This window comes from Pithys albifrons, chromosome 4 (assembly GCF_047495875.1).
Source record: "Pithys albifrons albifrons isolate INPA30051 chromosome 4, PitAlb_v1, whole genome shotgun sequence".
NCBI classification, from domain to species: Eukaryota; Metazoa; Chordata; class Aves; order Passeriformes; family Thamnophilidae; genus Pithys; species Pithys albifrons.
Window position 1 is genome coordinate 43,356,668 of NC_092461.1, and position 8,371 is coordinate 43,365,038.

The following is an 8,371-nucleotide window of genomic DNA, read 5'->3' on the forward strand; positions in this document are numbered from 1 at the left end:
CATTGCATGTTGAGAAGGTTGAACGTAGAAACACCAAAACTGCATGGACAAGTCCACCCTTGCTTTAGATGGATTCTTTTACTACACTTATCACCATACTATCTCAACATCTTCAGCGGTGTGGTAAGCAATATGACGAACATCTAACATTTGCACTTTGTTTTCTCTTGCTTTTATCTTTTCTCTCAGTGCTAAAACATTTTGGTTTTAACTTTTAGCTTTTTTATGTCTCTCTTCTTTCTGTTTGTTGTACTAAATGGGCCATATGTCACCTATGCAAAGGAGAGAACTTTTCAGTGACTGTGTTAGGCCAGTTCCAGGGTCCATTTGGCTTCACTATCTCCTTAGACCATTGGCTGCCAAAAAAGTCTGCTTTGATTCTGACTGTAACTGAAGTGTTGCAGCACAGAAATTCAGCTGCTGTTGAAGACACTCTCCTAACTTTGATTGTCAGGTAAAAACAGGAGATAAATTCCTTGATGTGATTCTTTTGCAGCATTTCTAGGGCCTTTTCAGCCTGCACAATATAAGAAAATCTTATGACCTGAAGCTTTGTCTCTCATAATAAGCATTGACATTAGGCCTCATACCATGATTCCATATTCATTTGTTGTGAAAATTTCCCTTAACTTTACACCATACTACAAAATTAAATCAGGCTCTCAGGCCTACCAGTGCAGTGATGACGGGAGGAAGGGAGATGAATAATGACACCAGTGTCCTTTGGCATCATCTGTCGTATTTCACCCAATTCCTGTGGCACATCTAGGAAAAACAGCTTTCTGAGTTAACCTGTGGCCCATGTGGCTTTACTAGGTTCTATCATTTGGTGGCTGATTAGGTGCAGACAAAATCCATTTGGGTTTGTTGTCATAAGGTAAGCAGAATGAATGAAAAGATGCAGGACAGAGATTATGGTAGATAGTCTGAGAGACCTTTAGGAGTTATCACAGAATATTGGTTTCTTTCATCTGGCATCTGAGGCTTTACAGCTGTACATGGAAGTCATGTTCAGAGGGGGCTCAGGCAGACACTCATTGCTTTCCCAAGTAGCTCCTGAGATTTCTGATGATAATTCTAGTAAAGGGAGAATGAGAGTGAAGGCTGGTGTATTTTCAGACGCATGACAAAGGCTTTTAGGCATCTCATCTCTTAAACAAAGATGATTATACTGACTCTCTAGGAGTCAAAGATCTGTTAGAAATAGAATGGACTACCATTGTATGAGTAAGCTGATTATTTATAATTGCAGAACGTCTCTTTGCTATTCCATGGGGCCATAAAATCACCATTACCTTGGTGTTAAATATGGCTCAGCACCATTGTGAAAGCATTGCAGCAGTCATAAGCACTATCAATATTATTACTCTGTTGTCTTCTCTTTGATCCTAATGTGCAGGACAGAATTTGGAGGATTTTTATCTTCCTGCTTCTCTCTAGATTCTTGGGTTTCTTAGTGTAATGAAATAAATGAGCTACTTCTCTGTCTTTTCTCTCTATTTCATAAGAAATATGACGATGTACCCAAAGAGCTTTTGTTTGCTTGTTCTTTCTTTGCATGTCACCAGAGCACCATGAAGAACACTTCATGATTAGACAGAATAGTTGAAGAGCTCCAAGGGGGGCAAAGTAAGAGAGAAAAACCTCTAAGTGCAGGAAGAAACATCTCAAAATAACCTTTCTGTAGCTAAAAATGTCAAAGGTTGAGACATGTTAATTTGAAAAGGCAGATGGAATTCCTGTGTACATTCAAAAAGTGACAATTCCAAGTGTATTTTCAAGGTGAAATTTCAAAAAGCACCTGCCTGATTTAGGGTCAAAAACCTAGCCGGAATCTGAGTGTTTTAAAAAAATCTCATGCCAAAATCAGTGAAGAATAAAAATATGCTGTAGACTTGAGGAGTTGTATCTAAAATATGGCCATTTTTGTGCCCATAGTCCACATCTGCAAGTAATTATGGGTGCAAATGCGGATATGTCAACATCTACATACATTAATATACCTGTTAATCTGATAGTTAAATGTCTGTGTGTTCTCAAATAACATACTCTACAAAACTGTTGCCACAGTTATTTGCAAGCATAAGAACAGAAGGCATGTCTGGATTTAATCCTTAGAATTCTAATTTTGATCTTTTTATCACACACATATGGAAATCACACTAATATTAAAGATAAATATACATATTTGACGGAGATACTAATGGCTTCCCTCAGTTCTATTTATCGAGAACTTATGTTGTTCTCATCAGTTCTCTTTTTCATAGCAACAAATAAATGAATTACATAAACTTGAATGAGCAGGATTTTCATAGTTTTTTAATATTTCCCAATTCAAGAGGCTAGCACTGATCTTACTGATTTTTTTGAAATTGCTCTTTAAATACTCCATTACACATTGACGTGAAATTTAGATTTAAAAATATAATTGCAAACTCCTCTACACAAAACCTTACCCAATAAAAATGTCAGACTTGCATAACTATAGACAGTCTAAAAGAGCAATTTAATATTTTTTCTTTCACAGATACATACTGATTAGTATCCTCAGATGAGACACTCTCCTGACTAGTTTGTCATCAAAATTGTTGCTTTACATTAAAGAAAAATACATTTTCACTGAACTGGCTTTCCAATAAGGTTATTCAGCTGTGTTGGATGATAAGCATTCTAATTATGAACTGCTTGCTTTCAGTTAGCTTTGTAGCTTTTAGGGTGGAGTTTTTCATTTCAGATATCTGGCATGCACAAGTTTTTTCCTGGAAAACTTCAGCAATCTTTGAGGCTATGATTAAGAGGTTATATTGTTTTGCTAATTATTAAAGTGTAAACTACCAGCTACTCTGTTAAGTTTTGGCACATTCAAGGTCTGGCTCAAGAACTGGCTGGTTGAGAAAAGCTTAGCCTCAGTGCTGAAGAGGTGCTTAATGATATCCTTCTGAAAATCTTATCAAACTAGTTGCAAACCTCTGAAAAGTCACTTTAGCTTGTGCCAAGAAGTTTGTCACAGCCTGGAAGTGATCTCTTTTTAATAACCCTTCTCTACTCCTAGAGAGCTCCTTAGAGATCTTATAATCTGCAGCCAAGAGGACTTCTCTGATAGGTTTCCCCTGATGAAATCTGCTGAGGCTTCTGATAATCATACATCATGAAAACAAACTTTACTACTTGCCTTCTGCCACCTTAAGGAGTTCAGTACTGTCCATACTTTGGCATTTCTGACTTTTGCTATGTTTATATAGACACACATAACCCCTCAAGGCACTACATTTGAAGATAACACATTAAAAGAACATTATCCTGCATTCTTGCCTCCACCAGCCCTTTGTGTAAGCAATTATGCAGGCTTTAATTACCTGTATACATTCAATAATTTTTTCCCCACCAGTGTCCTTACCTCACTCATAGCATGATCTGAATTTGGGACTCAGTCAGGATGGTATATTGAATGGAACTGTATTGTAAACAAAGTTTTATAGACCTCTTCCCCTAATCATTGGAGAAGGTCTAAGTGTGTGATCAAAACAAAAACATTGTGGGATTAAAAACAAAACAATGGTTGCCCAAGTAGAACCAAGACAGGTTCTTCTACAGTCTTTGACACTGTGGGTGTGTTTGCTGTTGCTAAGTGTATAATGTAGAGATAACTGAGCAGTTCAGGCATCAGGAACAATTCTGCAGCAGCACAAGGGAATTCACTTTTCTGAGTTAATTTCAGGGTTACCTGAAGCTTCTACAGCCAGACTACTTTAAGCAGCTGGGTTAGCTTGAGTAGACAAGAGATTGCAATGTAGAAAATACACAGAGCTTTTCTGTGTTGCTTAGTTACATATGTCACATATTGCAATCAGTGATTTTGCATTTCTTACCACCTGAATCACAGTTTGGGATGCTCCTTTTGCATGTGGGCTCAGCACACATAACAGCAAGCAAAACTGATGGAAGCCATGCACTGAACTGAGCTGTTACACACTGTTAAGGGATCAGCAAGCAAACTAAATATATTATTTTTTAAAGAAATTAATTAAATTAAGAATGTTTACAGATAACTCCTTATGCAAAAGCAAGTGTCTATGTGTCTGTCAGTAGATGTCTATTAATGCTATCTTTAGACTTCAAAGAAGAAGAGTAACACTCATAGCCTGTATCTGTGCAATACTCTAATATTCTAAGGAGTAACACTAAAACCATATAAAATAATTAAATATAGTAGAGATTTAAATATGTCAGAAAGGAAGACTGGGACCCTGAACCCAAGATTAAGTAAAAAGTCCATTGTTACCCATATGCCAAGAGGAAATATAGAATCATAGAAGGGTTTGGTTTGGTTTGGAAGGAACCTTAAGGATCACCTAGTTCCAATCCTCCTGCCATGGGCAGGGACACCTTGCACTAGGCCAGGTTGCTTAAAGTCCCATTCGACCTGATCTTGAACTCTTCTGGGAAAACTGTTCCAGTGCCTCACCACTTTCACAGTGAAGAATTTCTTCCTTATGTCCAGTCTAAACCTACTCTCTTTCACTCTAAAGCCATTGCCCCCTGTTTGTCCTTGTTAAAAGTCCCTCTCCAGCTCTCTTGTGGCCCCTTTTACTGGAAAGCTGCTATAAGGTCTTGCCGGAGATTTCTCTTCTACAGGCTGAACAACTCCAAGTATCTCAGCTTGTCTTCACAGAGTAGGTGCTCTAGCCCTCTATTAATCTTTGTGGCACTCTTCTCTCTGAACTTGCTCCAACATGTCCTTTGTTTGTGGGGGCCCCAGATTAGGGTGCAGTACTGCAGGCGGGGTCTCATGAGAGCATAGTAGAGGAATGAGAATGTTTGAGAAAACATTTCTGTTTGCTGTATAGGTTGCAGTAAACTTACACAGCTAGCTGCCATTTAAATGCTTCCTAAATAATTGGAAATTCACTATGTTGGTGGAGTTTTGCAGTTGGTTTTATTGTGTTGCTTTTTAAATGTGGACACCTTTAAAATGCAATCAACACCGTCTGCATGATGGAATGAAAAATAGCTGCCTTCTGTTTTTCTCCCAGTGATGATTTTTATTCAGATCCTTTCTTTTTAATTTTTCCCCAACTGCCATCTATTGAGGATTTTTGTCGAACTGCTCAAGAAACCTTGTTGCCTTGCTATTGAAATAATGAAATACTGTATCTCTCTCTAGAAAGGAAAGTAAATACCCGAGTGTTCTGACTGAGGTCATACTTTCTCCATGTCTAGACATCTTTGGTAATCTCGCCATTTTATAATACTGCTGTGCTTTCCATGTGCTCAGCTGTGAGAAAAGCACTTTGCATATAGTTGTATAAAATATGCTGAATTTCCTGACAACTTTCAGTATAGCATCTCAGATTGTTAGGGCTGATGTGTGTGATCTTCTATGAAATCAGATTTTTTCCTCTGGAGGAATTTTTCTCAGTAAACCAATGGCAGATTTGGAATGAAAATATGACTGATGTGGTTCCTTAATGCCCAGCTTCTTAAGCAAATGCTGTTGAATCCGGTTCTCAGTGAACAAGCTAAACTTCTTGTTCCACTAGAAATATATTTTACTAAGGATCTATGTAGATCTCTCTTTATGCAAAAAATAATGTCTTAAGTGATGGTTTTGAGTAGAATAAAGCAAACATTTAAAAAATTAAAACATATGCTGAATCAGTTTTTGTCCTTATAGTTCCACTTTTTAAATATTAATACTCTTTTCTTACTCTTTGTACATAAATAATCTTTAAAGAGAGTAACAATGAAATATAGACAATCCACATCAAATGAATGTGAACTTTTGATGTAATTATCAAAGGTCTGTTGGATTCTGTCTAATTTTAATTAGTATTGGATTCTAACCAACAAATTCAAGTCTCACATGGGTTTTTAAAATCCAAACATTATGCCCCCCCTTGCACAAAGTATTTTGGTGTAATTTGGCCCATTATAAAGGTACTGGTTACTAATGAAATTATGTCAAAGTTCAGATTTTGTAAACTAACAGGCTGCAGATTTTGTTTAGCATGAAACAGTGAACTAATTGGTCTATGGACTAAATGAAGCTCCTCTAAAGACTTTTAGATCTGGGTATTGGGATGGGGCTTTTTTAATATCAGCTGTTGGGCAAATACTTTGATGTTTAAAAAGAATGCACTAACCTGAAATTCTTCCAGATATATAAAGTCTTAAACTAAGTAGATCATAAAATCATAGAACAATTAAGGTTGGAAAAGATGTCTAAGATCATTGAGTACAGCCTTTAACCAAACACTGTCATGCCAACTAAACCATAGCATACTAAGAGCCACATCCAGTCATTTCTTGGACACTTCCAGGGATGGTGACACTACCACTTCTCCAGGGAGCTCATTCCCACACTTGACAACCCTTTCAGCAAAGAAATTATTCCTGTTGTCCAACCTGAACCCTCCCTGGTGCAACTTTGAGGTAATTTCCTCTTGTCCTGTTGCTTGTTACCTAAGAATAGAGATGACCTTCACCTTTCTACAGCCTTCTTGCAGGAGTTATAGAGAGTGATAAGGTCACTCTTGAGCCTCCCTTTTTCCAGGCTAAACTGCCTCAGCTCCCTCAGCCATTTCTCATAGGACTTACTCTCTAGAACCTTCACCAGCTTCTTTGCTCTTCTCTGGACTCACTCCAAAACATCAGTGTTCCTTCTTGTGGTGGGGGGCCCAAAACAGGACACAAGACTCAAGGTGCAGCCTCACCACTGGCAGGGCAGAAGGACGATCACTTTCCTAGTCCTGCTGGGCACACTGCTGACGTAAGAAAATTTTGTAGTGCTTTGTGAACCTGTGCATCATCCTTATGCATGGACCATGCTAATCTTCTCTTTATCATTCCAATTTTAGTATATGTGTTGCCAAAGTGAAATATATAATTCTATCATGACTTTTGCAGTCATGGAAAGCTTAAACATGGGGATACTGCCCATTGCAAATAACTATTGAATAGGATTGCTACATACCTATTTGCAACATGTTCCTACATGCTTTTAGTGATCCCAGTTCTTTTTTCCCTGGGAAACACCAAATGCCATTTGAACAGAAACACAGAATTATTCAGACTACTATTCTGATTATCAGACCTAACTAAAGAAGGAAAGCCCAGCCAGGCAGTGTGGGGTGAATCATGGGTCCTGAAGCCAGAAAGGACCACAAGTACCATTTAATCTCTAGCCACAGGATCTACCTTATGTGTTTCCTCTTGAAGGTCATTAGAGAGGGGAAGGCTGATGCCCTAGTGGTGGCTGCCAGCCCTCTCTTGTCCACTCCAGCTGCTACAGGGTGAGGAGTGGGGGCAGCCATGGGAAGGGAGCCAGTTGTGAGTAGCCATGGTCAGGCACCTGCAGGATAGGGAATGGGCTTGAAGGTTATGGAAATGGGTGGGCTGACACCAGGAGCCACATTTCAGCAGTGACCAATTCCTCACCTTACTGCCCCTCTCTAATCTAGTCTCCCTACAGCTGCTCTGGCCCCTCAAATCTCCCTACCAGGTACAACTAATCTACTCAGCCCTATTCTTCTTCAGGCACTTTTTCAGGGCTTACTCTGGCACCACCTTCACACCCATACAACTTTATGTCACTTTGTGTAATGGTAAGATTAGGTTTCCCCCCTGCATGCATTTTGGACGAGTTTCTCATGCTTCCAAAGATGCACAGGTCCTTTCCATGGGGGCATGGCAGCAGCTGCTCTCTGCAACACACTTTTGTTCCCTGTTCACAGCATCTCAGTGTGTTCAAATTCTTGCACTGAACTCAGTTCACCTATCCAGGGGATTCAATGCACTCTGGAACAGTTGATTCATTACTGCTTTACACAGCATCAGTGTTATGTCCCCTGAAAACTGCACCCAGTGTTGATTATTTTCAAACAAGGGTTTAAAATGGTTTAGGACCAAGAGTCTTTCAGTGTCTTGCTAGTAATGGCCCATATAATACCTTTCCAATAATGCATACATTTTGAATACTATCAGTCAAGTGGCTCATAAATCAAGTAATCTGTGTTCTATTAATTATATTAATGCAGGATTTTAAAACACAACATCATGTGCAGTGTGTCAAATGTCCTAGTGAAATTCAGTTACACTGTAACAACACAACTACCTTTGTCAACCAGACCTATAATCTTGTACGGAAAACTTCATGAAGATAATTTGACAAGAACTACTTTCTCTGAAACTACATTGACTGATATATCCTTATTTATAGCATGTAATTCTCTGTTGATAGAGTGCGGAATTTGTCTGGGTTTCTTTTTTTTTATCTAAGATTAGTATCAGAATAACTGGTATGGCATTTCCTGGGCCATTTTCTTTAAATACTACAATTGCTTTGGCAATTCAGCAATTCTTTTAAATGTTT

General features: G+C 38.6%; 1 non-coding gene across 1 annotated transcript; it reads right to left on the reverse strand.

The window, feature by feature from the left end:
- Positions 1-6,774: 6,774 nt before the first annotated feature.
- On the reverse strand, positions 6,775-6,882 carry LOC139671727 (U6 spliceosomal RNA). The gene has a single exon (XR_011697774.1). It is a non-coding gene; the product is annotated as a U6 spliceosomal RNA (small nuclear RNA).
- Between the last annotated feature and the right edge of the window lie 1,489 nt (positions 6,883-8,371).